General features: G+C 39.6%; 1 long non-coding RNA gene across 1 annotated transcript; it reads right to left on the bottom strand.

The window, feature by feature from the left end:
- Positions 1-1,016: 1,016 nt before the first annotated feature.
- On the bottom strand, positions 1,017-19,010 carry LOC108645172. Its single transcript, XR_001923471.2, has 2 exons — positions 18,923-19,010; positions 1,017-1,390 (listed from the first exon to the last, which is right to left on the bottom strand). It is a non-coding gene; the product is annotated as an uncharacterized LOC108645172 (long non-coding RNA).
- Between the last annotated feature and the right edge of the window lie 349 nt (positions 19,011-19,359).

A 19,359-nucleotide genomic window follows, 5' to 3' on the forward strand; every position in this document is an offset into this window, starting at 1 on the left:
CTGTATTCCCTCACTTGTACTGAGAGCTATCTCCCATACCCCTGTATTCCCTCACTTGTACTGAGAGCTATCTCCCCTACCCCTGTATTCCCTCACTTGTACTGAGAGCTATCTCCCCTACCCCTGTATTCCCTCACTTGTACTGAGAGCTATCCCCCCTACCCCTGTATTCCCTCACTTGTACTGAGAGCTATCTCCCCTACCCCTGTATTCCCTCACTTGTACTGAGAGCTATCTCCCATAACCCTGTACTTTAATGTAACATAAACGTATAAATATGTATATATAATATTATCATATGAACCCATGCTATTAAGTAGCCTGTTTTAAATTAATTTTTACAGCTTTTAGGAAGTGAGCATGGAGACCAGGAGAGGCCTAACAATCTCTGACCCAACACAGCTGTATCAGCATGCAGTAGGAGATAGCCAGGGTGATTTGTCCTGACACAAAGGATATGACAGAATTACTGTATGTTAAAAAATAAAATGTGATCTAAAAACATATAATTTAAAAGTAATTGAATGTGATTTAAAAACATGTGATCTTGCAGGTTACATTTAACTAAAAATGGAGAGCACAAAGGGAAGATCAAATTCTGCCCGGTCTGCACCCCAAACCATGTCTTTATGATCTCACTTACTCAAATATGAAGCATTTTTATAAGTGGCTCCTATCAGGTTCGTGACATTGGTCCCACGGATACACTGGGAAAGACTTTGAACAAAATCTCAAAAAACTCAATTTCTTGACACCAGGACATTTATATATTGTATAAAATGGTGGCGTGTAAGATTATCCGATATTCATATCATAAATATGCATTCTTCTAAAATGCTTTTCCCCACACAGGGTCATCTATTAGCCCAGTGTGGTGCCAATAAGAAGTCAGCAAGAAAGAAGCTTTGCATTTAGTTCGCAGAAGTGAATTAATTTTCACATTCTGTGAAGCGCCGGCTGCGTGAGTGCTGAGTCAGCTCGCTTCATTTATGTGACCTGCTTTTGTAATCCCTTTATTAATATTATGAAAATAGCTTTCCTCCACCATTTGAAGAGATCAATAGAAAACCACGGTACAGAAAATACATTAGCTTTCAGAGGTCTCTGTTAGGATTATTTGCATCAATACAAAATGAATTAATCATAGAACCGTTTTGAATAATCAGTCACACGCTCACAATCCAACTGCTTTGCCAGCTATGGTTCATTTCTTTTTGTAGAAGTCTTTGTTGTTTGTATATATAACACGCCGAGTAATACCAATTTTCAGTGTTTTGCTTTCCCGACCTTGCCTTGCAGTTTATCTATTCATTTATTTTTCCTCTTTATTTTTGGAAGGCATACTCATTTTTCTCTTTGTACTTGTCAGATCTTGGTTTATGGGTTGCACCTGTTATAAATGATAAGAAAGTGGGAGAGAATGTGTCGGCCCGAGAAATAATAGCTGAAGGAATTCAGAAAAATGAATGCATTAATTAATGAACTAGCCCTTATTTTTGGAGGGATATTAGCGTGCAGCATTTTTCTGCATTCCGCTGATGCTGATGTTTTTCATTGTTACAAAGCATGCGCTAAATGGCAAGCCTTTAGAAAGTTTAAAGTTCTGATGGGAATAATAGTGCTAGCTGTATGCCCAGCCCTTGACAGAGGTCAAAAATGGGTGTGTGGTATGCAACGAGCATTACAATAATTATACACGGAACATGCAATAAAACATATATAGTACTTGCATAATTCCTAAATCAATATAGTTACTTGTGATGAAAATTAAAAAATAAAAATGTGTATGGGTGTGGAAGGTAGGAGACATCCCCATGATATATCCAGTATAGACACACCTCCCTGGGCATTTCCCCATCTAAACTGCCCCCACATAATGAACACTGCTACCAGACTCCTCCTCCAGCTCATGAGATGCCCCTGTCTGCCAGTCCCTGGTAACCAACTTTGTTGAATGTTCTTGTGCTCATTTACAAATTACTCAACAATGTTGACAACTATACCTCTCTAATTACCAAGTACCCCCACTTAAAGGAAAAGTAATTCCAAAAAATGAAATAGCTTTAAAGTAATAAAAATATAATGCAGTGTTGCCCTGCACTGGTAAAACTGGTGTGTTTGCTACAGTAACACTACTATAATTTATATAATAAGCTGCTGTGTAGCCATGGGGGCAGCCATTCAAGCTGGAAAAAAGGAGAAAAGGCACAGGTTACATAGCAGATAACAGATAAGCTCTGTAGATTACAATAGTGTTTTATCTGTTATCTGCTATGTGCCTGTGCCTTTTCTCCTATGAATGGCTGCCTCCATGGCTACATAGCAGCTTATTTATATAAATTATAGTAGACTTTCTGAAGTAAACACACAACTTTTACCAGTGCAGGGCAGCAGCACATTATATTTTAGTTACTTTTATACACTTTCATTTTTTGGTGTTACTGTTCCTTTAACCTTCTATTTGTATACAACCTCTCCTCTTCCCATATTATATTATGTTAGACAATCCTACAACCCCCAGGACTTCAAAAATTCACTCAAAACCAAGTCTATAATCTAAATGCTCAGTAATTTGACCACATTCATATCTCCCTTACACTTCTCCTCCACACACTAACTCTTGGTTTCTAATTTAAACTAAACACTATCTATTCACTACTTTCTTGAGGAGCAGGACCTCTACAATCACCCTATATCCAGTGTCTAACTGGGGTGTCCAGGGTCCATCATCAAGGTTTTCAGTTTGAGGGCCGACCTCCTCGGCCATGGAGGCCCCTGTCACTGAGGTGAATCCCCCTGCTTTACCCTCATCCCCAACGTGTACCTCCTAGCTGCACAGCCCCCCCCCCACGCATACCTCCCATTCACATTAGCCTCCTTGTAGATTCCTGTGGCAGCAACAATAGGATCTCCCTGCATGCCAGGTATAGGGTGGCAGGGCCCTTGACAGCCGAAGCCTATCGTGTTTTCTCAAGGTGCCCCACCGGCACAGTGCAAAGCTGCCACTGGTATTATAAGCTCTGGCAAGCAGGGCCCTCACCCTGTTGTCTCTAAACAATATGGGATTGTCAAATCTGGTGAAATGTTTTATTTGTAAAAAACAAATAAAACATTTTCTTTTTTTTTACACTTATTTTATAAAGGTACCCTATGCTTTGGTTTAACTTTAACACTTATCAGCGCCGGATTTAAAATCCGAGCGCCCGGAGGCCACCCAACGCAGCCGCCCCCCCGCGCATGCGCAACTCGCCCAGAGCAAGCATGCGCAACTCACCCCCCCAGCGCATGCATGCGCATTTTTGCGGGCGCCGATATGAACACATACAGAGCAGCGGGGAAAGGTCCCCGCTGCTCCGTAAGGGAGCAGAACTTCAGTGCGGCGGGGCGGCATGCCGCCCTAGGCCCGGGCTTTTGTGGCCTCGCCACAAATCCGGGCCTGACACTTATAGAACAATATATTCTTGGTATGGAAGTCTGGTTAAGGGATTTTGATACTATAATCTAGAAAGTCCATTTTACTATAAGTTTCCTGTTTACAGTTTTGTAATTATGGGTTCTTATAAAAGGATTTGTTAAGAAATCAGCAACATTCTCTGCCCACGCCACATTATTTGTTGGACAAAATCAAGATTTATTTATTTTTTTAGGGCACCTAACCCATTCTAAACCTTCTGGTTCTTCTATCGATGTACAGATGTCTAAAATTGCAATAATAATCACCCTGCGGTAGATTCAAAGCATGAAGGAGCATTATCATGTAATCGCACATTATCAACATCCGCAGCAGAATCTCAGTTCTGCTCCTCACAATCATTATATATGAGCAAGAGGTTATTTAAGCTGCACATGTTATTTTGCTCCCCGGGGATCACAGTTCGCTAAAGAGGTATAACTAAATAAAGGTCATAGAGATAAAAATATAGTGGAAATAAAAGATAGAAGCAGACTGGAAGCTATGTGCACGAGTGAAAAGTGTCCTATTTTCTTTAACATTTATTTTTTGATTATTAAAAGCTCTGGAAATGTCACCGACTGTAATTTTCCTCCAGTTTTTTTTCCACAGTGGCCATTGTGCTTTAAAACATAATGGCTCTCTGTCTGTTTTCAAGAAATAGTGCACTCATTAAACTTTGGGAAAGGCCCTTTGGATTCTTATTTTTTTAAAAGCTTTACAAAGTCTTTTGTACTACAAAAATGCGAGGGTTTTTTTTCACAAACACAGCCATGACATTGTATTCCTGAATGAAACACTGGGGTGTAGGTATTGTAACATTTCGTCGGCCATTAAAAATTAACTGACATTTTTTTAAATATCTAAGGCGCTTTTAAATAAATGGATGTTACTCATGCTCTGCAGAGGAGTAGCCATTTAAGCAAAACTATACCCCCGAACAAGGTAACATAGTCAGGGCAAAAAACCCCATCTGAAGCCTCTCTAATTTGCCGCAGAGGGGAAAAAATTCCTTCCTGACTCCAAGATGGCAATCGGACCAGTCCCTGGATCAACTTGTACTAAGAGCTATCTCCCATAACCCTGTATTCCCTCACTTGCTAAGAAGCCATTCAGCCCCTTCTTATAAGCTATATAATGTATCAGCCAGCACGACTGATTCGGGGAGGGAATTCCACAACTTCACAGCTCTCACTGTAAAAAATCCTTTCCGAATGTTTAAATGGAACCTCCCTTCTTCTAAACGAAGTGGGTGCCCTCGTGTCCGTTGGAAGGACCTACTGGTAAATAAAACATTAGAAAGGTTATTATATTATCCCTTTATATATTTATACATAGTTATCATGTCACCTCTTAAGCGCCTCTTCTCCAGTGTAAACAAACCCAACTTGGCCAGTTTTTTTTCATAACTGAGACTTTCCATACCCTTAACCAGCTTAGTTGCCCTTCTCTGGACCCTCTCTAACTCAATAATGTCCCGTTTGAGCACTGGAGACCAAAACTGAACAGCATATTCTAGATGGGGCCTTACCAGCGCTCTGTAAAGGGGAAGAATAACCCCCTCCTCCCGTGAATCTATACCCCTTTTAATACAGCTCAAAACCTTGTTTGCCCTTGCAGCTGCTGCCTGGCATTGCTTGCTACAGCCAAGTTTATTATCTACAAGGACTTCAAGGTCCTTCTCCCTTATGTATTTGCCTAGTGCAGTCCCATTAAGGGTATAACCTGACATTTATCCACATTAAATCTCATCCGCCACTTAGCTGCCCAGATTGCCAGTTGGTCAAGATCCTGCTGCAGGGATGTCACATCCTGGATAGAATTGACTGGTCTGCAGAGTTTTGTGTCATCTGCAAACACTGATACATTACTCATAATACCCTCCCCTAAGTCATTTATGAACAAATTAAACAAAAATAGGTAGGTCTATTTAAATATATATTACATAAAATAGCTCACATGTAAAACCCTGCTTCATCTAAATAAACCATTTTCATATAAATATAATTTTTAGCAGTATGTGCCATTGGGTAACCCTAAATAAAAAATTGCCATTTTAAGTACTAAAGGCCGCCCCCTGGGATCATATGATTCACGGTGCACACAAACTAGCCAAGGCACACATACATGCTAGGCCCCATCAGCATACATCACAACATTTGAAAAAGAAATGCCACACATTTTGTGACCACACCCCCTAAATACCACTCCCGTTTTACAAAATTTGGCATGTTATGTAGAGTTTGAACATTTCTGGGGGGTTTGGGGTCTTGTTTTATGTGTTATTATAGTTTTGCTAATGAAGGTGAAATTGCCTTTAAAGATGCAAGTCACATAATAATCAGGCCTGAACTCTCAGTTATATGTGTTGCACCCCAGGGGTGAATAAACTGTGTTACTGTTTTGCTTTGTTCTTTACTGACATTATTTGTACTTGTTCTTTCATGGATCTTATTTACCTGTTCTAGTAAAATAGAGAGTGCTGCATTCACTCTCACCATAAACCCAGCAAGTGTGTTATCTCTGCTTTGTACCTGGCTGTTACAGGAACCCATACCTGGCCAGGCTGCCCAGAAGGTAACAGATCATTTGGTACAATATATATTCCAGTTTGATAAAATACTTTAATAGGACACATATTTGATATAATCTATGTTAGTTAAGGATTCATTCTGAAGGTATAATTTTCCTTTTACTTAATGTACGACTGCTCCTGTGCCATTAATGGTTTACACATTTTAGCAGCCTGAAAAAATTGTTTGGAAGGTAGGAAATGAGTGAGTTTATATGTATGAAGCTCTATACAAACATTTTGATAAATCTGCTCTTTAACTGCAGGATTTTCTAATGCGAATCATGCCTATTAGACCTTTGTCAGTCATTTTGTCTGTCCTTAAGAATGGACTTCAGAAGGATATTAATGAGCTGGAGAGAGTGCAGAGACTGCAACTAAACTGGTTAAGGGGATGGAAGATTTAAACTATGAGGTGAGACTGTCGAGGTTGGGGTTGTTTTCTCTGGAAAAAAGCACTTGCGAGGGGACAAGATTACTCTGTACAAGTACATTAGGGGGGGGGGTGTTTTTTATCCCATAAAAACAATCAGCGCACCAGAGGCCCCCCCTATAGATTAGAGGAACAGAGCTTCCATTTGAAGCAGCGTAGGTGGGTTTTCACGGTGAGGGCAGTGAGGTTGGGGAATGCCCTTCCTAGTGATGTGGTAATGGCAGATTCTGTTAATGCCTATAAGAGGGGCCTGGAGTTCTTGAACAAGCAAAGTATCCAGGCTATTGTGATACTAAAATCTAGTGTTAGTATTGATGTTGGAATATATGGTTTATGTGAGTGTATAGATAGGTCAGTATGGGTCTGTATGTGAGTGGATAGATAGGTCAGTATGGGTCTGTATGTGAGTGGATAGATAGGTCAGTATGGGTCTGTATGTGAGTGGATAGATAGGTCAGTATGGGTCTGTATGTGAGTGTATAGATAGGTCAGTATGGGTCTGTATGTGAGTGGATAGGTCAGTGTGGGTCTGTATGTGAGTGGATAGGTCAGTGTGGGTCTGTATGTGAGTGTATAGATAGGTCAGTGTGGGTCTGTATGTGAGTGTATAGATAGGTCAGTATGGGTCTGTATGTGAGTGTATAGATAGGTCAGTATGGGTCTGTATGTGAGTGTATAGATAGGTCAGTATGGGTCTGTATGTGAGTGGATAGATAGGTCAGTGTGGGTCTGTATGTGAGTGGATAGGTCAGTGTGGGTCTGTATGTGAGTGTATAGATAGGTCAGTGTGGGTCTGTATGTGAGTGTATAGATAGGTCAGTATGGGTCTGTATGTGAGTGGATAGGTCAGTGTGGGTCTGTATGTGAGTGGATAGGTCAGTGTGGGTCTGTATGTGGGGTCTGTATGTGAGTGTATAGATAGGTCAGTGTGGGTCTGTATGTGAGTGTATAGATGGTCAGTATGGGTCTGTATGTGAGTGGATAGATAGGTCAGTATGGGTCTGTATGTGAGTGGATAGATAGGTCAGTATGGGTCTGTATGTGAGTGTATAGATAGGTCAGTGTGGGTCTGTATGTGAGTGTATAGATAGGTCAGTATGGGTCTGTATGTGAGTGGATAGATAGGTCAGTATGGGTCTGTATGTGAGTGGATAGATAGGTCAGTATGGGTCTGTATGTGAGTGGATAGATAGGTCAGTATGGGTCTGTATGTGAGTGGATAGATAGGTCAGTATGGGTCTGTATGTGAGTGTATAGATAGGTCAGTGTGGGTCTGTATGTGAGTGTATAGATAGGTCAGTATGGGTCTGTATGTGAATGTATAGATAGGTCAGTATGGGTCTGTATGTGAGTGTATAGATAGGTCAGTATGGGTCTGTATGTGAGTGTATAGATAGGTCAGTGTGGGTCTGTATGTGAGTGTATAGATAGGTCAGTGTGGGTCTGTATGTGAGTGTATAGATAGGTCAGTATGGGTCTGTATGTGAGTGGATAGATAGGTCAGTGTGGGTCTGTATGTGAGTGGATAGGTCAGTGTGGGTCTGTATGTGAGTGTATAGATAGGTCAGTATGGGTCTGTATGGGAGTGGATAGATAGGTCAGTGTGGGTCTGTATGTGAGTGGATAGGTCAGTGTGGGTCTGTATGTGAGTGGATAGGTCAGTGTGGGTCTGTATGTGAGTGTATAGATAGGTCAGTATGGGTCTGTATGTGAGTGGATAGATAGGTCAGTATGGGTCTGTATGTGAGTGGATAGATAGGTCAGTATGAGTCTGTATGTGAGTGTATAGATAGGTCAGTGTGGGTCTGTATGTGAGTGTATAGATAGGTCAGTATGGGTCTGTATGTGAATGTATAGATAGGTCAGTGTGGGTCTGTATGTGAGTGGATAGATAGGTCAGTGTGGGTCTGTATGTGAGTGGATAGATAGGTCAGTATGGGTCTGTATGTGAGTGGATAGATAGGTCAGTATGGGTCTGTATGTGAGTGGATAGATAGGTCAGTATGGGTCTGTATGTGAGTGTATAGATAGGTCAGTATGGGTCTGTATGTGAGTGTATAGATAGGTCAGTATGGGTCTGTATGTGAGTGGATAGATAGGTCAGTATGGGTCTGTATGTGAGTGTATAGATAGGTCAGTATGGGTCTGTATGTGAGTGGATAGATAGGTCAGTATGGGTCTGTATGTGAGTGGATAGATAGGTCAGTATGGGTCTGTATGTGAGTGGATAGATAGGTCAGTGTGGGTCTGTATGTGAGTGTATAGATAGGTCAGTATGGGTCTGTATGTGAGTGGATAGATAGGTCAGTATGGGTCTGTATGTGAGTGTATATATAGGTCAGTATGGGTCTGTATGTGAGTGGATAGATAGGTCAGTATGGGTCTGTATGTGAGTGGATAGATAGGTCAGTGTGGGTCTGTATGTGAGTGGATAGATAGGTCAGTATGGGTCTGTATGTGAGTGGATAGATAGGTCAGTATGGGTCTGTATGTGAGTGTATAGATAGGTCAGTATGGGTTTGTGTGTGCTGGATTTACTTGGAATGGTTGAATTTGATGGACTCTTTCTTTAGCCCTATGTAATCTATCATACTGAGATTACAAAACAATTTTTCACTTTCACTAACATTACACATACCTCACAGCATTTACAGTAAACAATTCTTTACAGCTTCTCAGTGGCAACTGTAGGAAACAGAGCAGGTGGAATTCACATCGGTTATCCCTCTTACATCATATGGGACCCTGGCCCGCAAGGACCAAAAGATGTTTTTTCTTTACTGTTTTAAAAATACATTATGTTTTAACATTTGATAATATGCTGGAGAATTGTGGACTGTATTGTAGTCCAGCAAAATGTGGGTGGAGTAACATTGCCATTGAAGATTTTTATTGTAGGTTGGTATTTTACATGGGAATATCAGGATGTCTTTAGTCTAAGTGGACACCTCATTATCGGAGAGAGCACCTCCGAGAATACAGATCTGCTTCACAAAGTGGAAATCTCTCTCAGGCAATTGAAGGTCAATTAACTGTGGTTTCTCTTTTAAGATTTCCAACCATAATGCTACGGCCATCAATACATTATGTATAATCCGCACAGCCAGCATGTATTTTACTTCCATCAGATAAAAATAAATCCGATCGTCTCTGCAAGTCAATATAGTTTCCAAATATCTCCAAGAACAGACCTGGGAAATTCTCTTTATCTGGTATTACTGTTATGCATCAAAGCTCTGCAATTGTAAGGCAATGGCACAGAATTATTGTTCCCATGTTTTATTCGCTAGTTTATTTGGAAAGGGGGGATTTAAACATTAATTCCCCATCAATACTTCTTGGGGGACATATAAAAGTGGGTTTTATTGACTCTTCATACAGATTGCAGCATATGTTCTTCATAGACTGCTAATCTCTAGTGTTCTACAGAGGGACTGCTTGCAAGTCACTAAGTACAGTGACAGAGCAGTGATGAGCCTGAAAAAGAAGAGGAAAAGGTGTGATTTGTGTAAGTACTTTCTTGCCTGCTGCTCCAGGTTCCTAAGGTCACAGAGATATAAAGGCATAAGATAAATGATACTGTGAAGAATTTTCTTTGTGCAGTTGATGAGATAAGCAAAGAACCCCCAGTAATTTTTCTTATGGCAAAAACTCATAGAATCACCTAAAAAAGTAGAATCCCCAATGAAGAGCATTATAATTATTTTAAAGTGTTTCAGCAATAACTGCAGTTCTTGGTAGAAGCATTTTAGGACAATTACAATGCACTCGGGGTGGGCAGTTTTGGCCACTTTGGTGCTACATTTATTTAGGATGCTTAGAAACATGGGGCTCCAACTACCCGAAAGCATGACATGTGCCTTTACAGTAGCAAGCCATGAACTTTATTCTTTATGCAAAGTGTTAAGGGAAAAAAATAGCATAGTACTGTATGTAGATAATGGATATATCATGGTTGTTAACTAAATGTAAATTCATAAGAACAGCTGAAGAACCCAAATGGACATGTTGCCCAATAGAAGACCCAAGAAGTCTCGGTTATGACAGTAGTGTGCCAAAATGGGCAGAAATGTTTGTGTGCATGTCTCTCATAGCATTAGCTTAAATAAAGTGTGCTCCATCTATAAAACAGCATTATATACAATACTATACCTGTATTTAAACCTTTTCCATGCCAACAGTTGAATCTATGCAGCACATTGATTTGTAAACAAATGTCTGGCATCAAAGAACTCCAGCACTATGATCATTTTATTCATGTGGGATCCATTTATATAATATTGAAATGACTTCTGTTAACCCATTCCATAAAAAGATTGTTTTCAGTCATACTTGGGGTACAATCCCCCCAATCCCTGGCATGTAAAGCTGAGCGTTTCCTTCCTCAGCGGATAGAATTTCCTAGTCACCTGTTTAAAAGCAAACAGGTGGGCAGAAACTTCTACCTGCTGATTGGTTGCTATGGGTTACTGCTCCTGGGCAAACTTTTTATTATTATTACTTAAGGGGTTATGTAATAAAAGGCACTAAGTTTGCAGAGGAGCAATAACCCATAGCAACCAATCAGCAGGTAGCATTTACTTGTTACCTGTTTAAAAACAAACATTTGTCTGGTTGCTATGGGTTACAGCTACTGGGCAAACTTAGTGCCTTTTATTACATAATGGGGTTAGTACCTTATATGTATAAACAGCTACTCACATAAAAAGGTCTGTTCTTAGCCTCAATACCATAAGACACTATGGTACAAGTTTATGTATCTGTCTGCAATATTTTTAACTGTGTTTTTTTAGTTTGAACCCATAAAGATAATCCGTGTCTACCTATTTGGAACACCAAATGCATTGTGGGAGCTGGTATAGAAGGACAACCTTCTCCAGCAATCCCTAACCCACCAGGCTAAGGGGCATAGTCCCATAATGGCTGACTATATGCACCTATTTTCATTTTGTATGGATATCCTGACGCATATGTAAGGAACAAGATTCATCTGAATCAATATTAATATATGTCTCTCTCTATATATATATATATGTATATCAAATATATCAGTCTCTTCTTTAAAGTTTCTTCAGTAGAAGAGTTAAGTCAGAAACATTTCCTACAGTGTATGTATTAAAAATACAATTTGGGCAGAAGCCAGGAAAATGCTGTTGCTCCCTTGGGGGCATGTACATTGCAGGCACCATTGACAGTCAGCAGAATCGGACAGCTGGTTAGATCAGCTTGCCATCAGGGACCCATCTGAGAGAACATATGGTGCATTTGTTAAGTCAAAGCATGTGATATTGCCATGTATATCATATGTGATGTATGCTATTTAAAGTGCCAGGTTCAAAAAGGCCTGTGCACAGTAAAGTATTAAACAGTATATTATAAAATTTGTTTTTTTTTGTCTTGATAGAAATGTAATTAGAGATATTTACATTGGACTACATTATCAGGGCAGCTTTTTAGATCTGGGAAAACAGTTTAGTATAATCTGCTTGGGTTCTTATAATAATATGATATAATTATCTGCTAGGCAAAGCAGTCTAAGAGATACTCAGGCAATAATGCTACTATCCACTCACCCCAAGTGTTCCTCTGTAGGTGTTCTCATCAGGGGCGGACCTGTCCCTCTCCAAGCATCAAATTAAAGAATGTGCCATTTTGTAATGAGTGAGGCCATGCCAAGGGGTGTTTGAAGCACACCACGGTTTTAGCATGAATTTTAATTACATTTTTTTTAATTTTAAAACTACCCCCTACTTAAGAAAAAAAAACATAGATATAAGATCAGGAATGCTTGGGTCTGGGGCTTTCCAAATAAGCGGTCTGTAATTTTGATCTCCAGACCTTTAGTCTGCTAAAAATCAATTAAACATGAAATAAACCCAATGGGATTGTTTTGCCACCATGGATTCATGCAGCTCAGGTACCATAAGGTACAAAGTATTTCAGAGAAAATGAAGTCATTTTTTAAAAAATCTGAAAAATGTCTAGGAGATGGCTTTCCCGTAATTTGGAGCTTTCTGGAAAAATAGTTTTCAAATAAGGGGCCCCATTCCTTTTAAATTTTTTAAGTTGAGTCTGCTTTTCTTTTCTCTAAGTATGTTTGCTACAAAAATTATATATATATATATATATATATATAAAACAGTCCACACGACAGCACCACACTCCAAAATCTGCTGCTCTGCAGCTGCCCCTGTGCACGGGATATCATATAAATATCAAAATAAAACAGCCAGCACCAAGGGTCTTTGTGTTTCAAAAAATCTCTTGTGTATTATAATTGCATGTACAACCGACGTTTCGGTCCCTTTTGGGACCTTGAAAAAGGGGGTTGTTCATCTTTAAGTTAACTTTTACTTTTAAACTTGTAACTTTTTTTATGTTATATGGTAGAATGGCCAATTCTAGACAACTTTTCAATTGGTCTTCATGATGCCTTTCTCTTTAGACTCCTTCCAGCTTTCAAATGGGGATCACTGACACCAGCAGCCACAAAACTACGGCTTTGTGAGGCTACAATTTTATTGTTATGTTTTCTATTCAGTCCCTCTCCTATTCATATATGTTTCTCAAAAGGGACCGAAACGTCGGTTGTACATGCAATTATAATACACAAGAGATTTTTTGAAACACAAAGACCCTTGGTGCTGGCTGTTTTATTTTGATATATATATATATATATATATAAAATCGTATATATATATATTGGTGCACTCCAGGGATCATTTAAAATATAACTTTTATTAAATAATTAATACATTACAGATCAGGTCAATGTTTTGGTCTGCATCTAAAAAGACCTTTATCAAGACCATAATCTCATTAAAACCAATACTTCTATATACAGTTAAAAAAAGACAGACACCCCCTCAAGGGACAGGATTTCACCCAATCACGTGACTGCTCGAGACACCAAAAAAGGCAAGAGCCCTGTACCAAGGAGAAAACATAATAAAACGAAAAGGAGGATAGCAGAATATTCAAACCTCTAGTGCACATTAGGAGTTAAAGTAAACCGACAGTAGAGTATAGAGCATTACTGATAGATACAATGTAAGTTTACAGCAATATGCTCACAATGTTACATACACCTTACTATAAATCATAACGTAACACTTTAAAAGAAACAAATTAACCCCCAGTGTGCACCAATATACATACGATTATCTATCTATTAATGCTCATTTGGTAGCACCCGGGTCTATTGGCTACGCTTAGGAGTGCTGAATCTACACGTTTCATATATATATATATATTTTTTTTTTATTTATTTTTTTTTAATTTTTTTTATAGCAATTTTAGTATGTTATATTACCAGAGGAAAAGGCATGGGCACCTGCAATAACACCTCATCTTCGATGCTCAGCAATATGTCAACAAGACTGTAAAAGGGCACCTTCCTCTATTGATGTTTCCTTGCTTATCTTGGCCCTGCTAACCTTCAGGAAAACAGCTGAACCCAGTTGATAATGTTGTTTAAATACTGCTGATCTCTGACATGACTGCAAGGCGGGCGCCCTTATTGTGACAAAGAGTAGTTCATGTTTGCAATGTACAGTTATTAACCTTAAACTGGACATGGAGTTCTACTAAAATCCCTGACTGCTGGCTCAGCCAAACAATAGCCCCCACCTGTACTGACATGCTTTTATTTAGTCTGCTCATATCCTTCCATCAAATATAAGCAATGGCTAGTACTATTTGTTAACTTCATCGTTCATATAATTTGTTCCCAGATAAGAATTGCAAGGAATATAATGCCTTTATCGCGTATCATGCAATTTTTAAACTACTGGAAACCTCCAGACAACAGCATAATGTGACTTTGGATCTTTTTTTGGATAGGCAGCCATTATAGAAAGGAATGAGTTACAGAGATACAAATAAGTAAACTTGCAATAGGCTGAGCTAAAGCTGCTACAGGCTGGCGTTATTCACCCACTGGCATTGATTTGCATTGCCAGATGTCTGCAGACTGAATTTATATAAAAATAAGTGATAATGCTGATACATTTGGACTGTAGGAACATTATTGTAGCCATGTATTTGAAAAAAAAACATCATCAGCAGCCATTGAGCTTCATGTATCTGTTATTATACAAAGCCCCTTTTTCCAATATCGCAGCAAACAAATAACCACCATTCATATTTTGCTATCATTATGGGAAGATATACCCAACTTTTAACATGAGCTCATTTAGTTGGCTTATATAGAAAACTTGCTGAATTTCCAAAATGAATTATAAATGATTTTTTTTACACAGATGTATAATAGATTGAAAGGAAACCATGACAGTCTGTCTCAGTGGCATAACTAGATGTAACTGGGCCCTAAAGCACATACAATTTAGGACCCCAAAACATTGGTAAGTTGACCAATAGGATATATTGAAATTGTTTATTATATAGGACCCTACTTAGCCCTCTACACTGTAGTTACGCCCCTGGCCTGTCTGTGCTTACTGCAATCAGTGCCCCTCCTTTACCTTGTTTCAGTGCAAAGGGATGGATTTTGGGGGGCATTTAATAATGCTTGATTCTTCAGTTCAGGTTTTTTTATGCCAAAATCTGATTTTGTAGTTGAAAAAACACACTATTCATTATGCAACAAAACCACGACAAATCCAAATGCAAAAATACACCATTTAAATCCTGTTGATGTCCCTTTTACAAGTGGAAGGTCTTTTTTTTGCTTTGTAGTTTAAAAGGTTTGGGGCTTTTGTACAAAAATAAAAAAGGCTCAGTTTTGCACGACCGTTTTCATATTTGTTTTGCATATGTTTTTCATTTGTGCTTTTTCAATTCAGATCTTTTGATACAGAGTTGGACTGGGCCGGCGGGAGACCAGGAAATAACCTGGTGGCCCCCGGCCCTAGTGGGTCCTGCAGCCCCCCACTGCTTCCTGTGCGCCTGTCTGGAACTGCATGCATGCAGGGGGAAGCATTGTACAGCACCCGGGGGTCGGTGTAGCAGAAGCTTCTGACTGTGGTTGGGTGACCCCCCGGGCGGCAGCCCCAGCAGACACCTGGCACCCCAGTCAGACATTGTTTTGATAAAGGACTGACATTCATGTAAATGAGTTTATTCTTGGTTTAAAAAACTATAAAACTATGAAAATCTGAATGTTAATAAATGTCCCCCTTAAGCTACTAGTTCCCTGAGATTCCTACTTATTTTCTTACCTGGTTTCTTTCATAAACTGGCTTCCATGCTTAAGGGGCAGATTTATCAAATCACGAGTTCGAATCCCGAATTGGAAAAATTCGGATTGGAATCGAAAATTTCTGAAGATCGCAAATATCACGAAAATGCTTACGAAAGAATCCTATTAGTCACGATAATATCGTAGTGGATAAACCGAAAGTCACAAAATTTTCATACCGAACGATTGTAAACAGCGGGAAAACCTTTCTGATTTTTTCGTGCACGCATACAAAAAAGTTGCCCAGGCATTAGAAAAATTTGCGTGGGAGTCGACAAAGTTGCGCAAGAGACGAAAAATTTGGCGCAAATACGCTCGGAGCGTGACTTTTTATAACGCCCGCACAACTTTTTTTGTACGCTTGTGCAACTTTTTCGTACGCTTGCACGAAAAAATCGCGTTCGTGCATTTGTTAATGTGCCCCTTATTGTGTAGGACAATATTCTGGTTGTGAAAGTTCCACCTGAATGGACTGCAGTGATGCTTTATGCCATTTACGGGTCTGCTGCATGGGCACCTACTGACACTTGGGAACCCTGGAGATACTGCCAGCTTCAAGTTGGCCATAAATCAAGGGTTCCTTCAACACCAATATGATGGCAAATGCTGGTACATGGGACCCATTATCCAGAAAGCTGAAGTTTTCCGTAATTCGGATCTCCTACCTTACGTCTACTAATAAAATTATTTAATCAGTAATTAAACCCAATAGACAGCGCCGGATTTCTAAATGACGCGCCCCGAGGCCGCCCCAATTCGGCGCCCCCTACCGCCCCCACCCGCCGTGCGAGCGCGCATGCGCAAACCACCTCCTCCTTCCCTGCCGCCGCGCTAACGCGCATGCGCATGCGCCAAAGTTAAAACTCCCATACGGAGCAGTGGGGAGAGGTCCCGATTGCTCCGTATGGGAGCAAAATTTTAAAAATTTGCGTGCGGCGGGGCGGCATGCCGCCCCTATGTTTATGCCGCCCTAGGCCCAGGCCTTTGTGGCCTCGCCACAAATCCGGGCCTGCCAATAGAATTGTTTTGCCCCCAATAAGGATTAATTATATCTTAGTTGGGATCAAGTACAGGTACTGTTTTATTATTACAGAGAAAAGGGAATCATTTAACCATTAAATAAACCCAATAGGGCTGTTCTGCCCCCAAAAAGGGGTAATTATATCTTAGTTCAGATCAAGTACAGGTACTGTTTTATTATTACAGAGAAAAGGGAATCATTTAACCATTAAATAAACCCAATAGGGCTGTTCTGCCCCCAAAAAGGGGTAATTATATCTTAGTTGGGATCAAGTACAGGTACTGTTTTATTATTACAGAGAAAAGGGAATCATTTAACCATTAAATAAACCCAATAGGGCTGTTCTGCCCCCAAAAAGGGGTAAGTATATCTTAGTTGGGATCAAGTACAGGTACTGTTTTATTATTACAGAGAAAAGGGAATCATTTAACCATTAAATAAACCCAATAGGGCTGTTCTGCCCCCAAAAAGGGGTAATTATATCTTAGTTGGGATCAAGTACAGGTACTGTTTTATTATTACAGAGAAAAGGGAATCATTTAACCATTAAATAAACCCAATAGGGCTGTTCTGCCCCCAATAAGGGGTAATTATATCTTAGTTGGGATCAAGTACAGGTACTGTTTTATTATTACAGAGAAAAGGGAATCATTTAACCATTAAATAAACCCAATAGGACTGTTCTGCCCCCAATATGGGGTAATTATATCTTAGTTGGGATCAAGTACAGGTACTGTTTTATTATTACAGAGAAAAGGGAATCATTTAACCATTAAATAAACCCAATAGGGCTGTTCTGCCCCCAATAAGGGGTAATTATATCTTAGTTGGGATCAAGTACAGGTACTGTTTTATTATTACAGAGAAAAGGGAATCATTTAACCATTAAATAAACCCAATAGGACTGTTCTGCCCCCAATATGGGGTAATTATATCTTAGTTGGGATCAAGTACAGGTACTGTTTTATTATTACAGAGAAAAGGGAATCAATTAACCATTAAATAAACCCAATAGGGCTGTTCTGCCTCCAATAAGGGGTAATTATATCTTAGTTGGGATCAAGTACAAGGTACTGTTTTATTATTACAGAGAAAAGGGAATCAATTAACCATTAAATAAACCCAATAGGGCTGTTCTGCCTCCAATAAGGGGTAATTTTTAAAAATGTGAATTATTTGCTTAAAATGGAGTCTATGGGAGATGGCCTTCCCGTAATTCAGAACTTTCTGGATAATGGGTTTCCGGATAAGGGGTCTGGTACTTGTATTTATTGATGAGCGAATCTGCGAAACTGCTGTAAAATTCATGAAACGTTGAAAAATATGCGAAATGCAGCTACTGCACAACTTTTTTGATTTAACGTGGCACAACCGCAAACCTTTTTGTTGTGGGAGAAAACCTTGGTAAACTGCATCTGAAATTGAACTTTGCGCACTGCACTTCATAAATAAGTCCTATTATAGAATGTCCTATTCCTAGCAACTTTGCAATTGGTCTTTTTTATGTTTTAAATCATTTGCCTTTCTTTTCTACAACTTTTCAGCTTTTAAATGTGAGTCACTGACCCAGCAGCCAAACGGCTATTGTTCTGTGAGGTTACCATTTATTATCAGAGCTGTCAAGTCTTCCAGATTAATCAGGAGTCTCACAAAGCATTTAATATCTCCCAAATACTCACTGTGCAGGCGAATGTTCCATGAAGTCACACCTATTGTGCACACTGATGTTGAACAACACACGCCCAGCAGTGCGCTCTGCGTGCCACAACGCTCACCCCAGTAACAGTCCCCTGGGTTGACAGCTCTGTATTATTATTGTTACTTTTTATTATTTACCTTTCCATTCAATGACTCTCCTATTTATATTCCAGTCTCTCATTAAAGCCACTGCCTAGTTGCTAAGGTACACAAAGCCCTAGCAACCTGATAGCTGCTAAAATTCCAAACTGGAGCACTGCAGAACAAAAGGCTAAATAACGAAATAAAAAACCCCAAAAAGATAAAAAATGAAAACCTATTGCAAATAGTCTCAGAATATCTGTGTGACATTAAAAGTTAATATAAATGTGAACAACCCCTTTAAAGTGTTCTGGAATAACAATTGAATATAAAATTGTACTAAAATAGTGATGAGCAAATCTGTCCTGTTTACCTTTGCCATAAAATTGACAAAATTGAAAAAAATTTAAAAAAAATTCCATTTTCATATAAACAAAGTTATGTGAGATGCAAATCCCTGGCCTCACCTGAGAATGATTAGGCCACGCCTTGGGGTTTTCCCGGAATCCCAGAGCAACCAGCACAGCCTCCATGAAAAATCAGCTCCAGGTGAAAACCCATTGCTTTAGCTTTTGTAAGTGTTCATTAAGAGTTACAAATGCAATTTATTACTGAATTTACTGAATTGAGTTTGGCTGTTAACCCTGACATTGCTAGTGCCGGAGCTACATACTGCAGTAAGCTAGTAGAAGAGGGGGAGCAAGGAGGAAGGGGTTCAGCGAATGTGAGGGAACCTCTCCAAACATTTATTTAACGTATACCTGGAACTATGTGACTGCGTCCTAGGAATAGAATATTAGCAATGAGGCTCCCAAAATATATCTGATATGAATAGGTACTGGGGTGACTCAGGCTATGGAGATCAGCTGGTGGCTGAACATAAAGGGTAAATGTGTTCATGAAT

Source organism: Xenopus tropicalis, chromosome 1, assembly GCF_000004195.4.
Source record: "Xenopus tropicalis strain Nigerian chromosome 1, UCB_Xtro_10.0, whole genome shotgun sequence".
NCBI classification, from domain to species: domain Eukaryota; kingdom Metazoa; phylum Chordata; class Amphibia; order Anura; family Pipidae; genus Xenopus; species Xenopus tropicalis.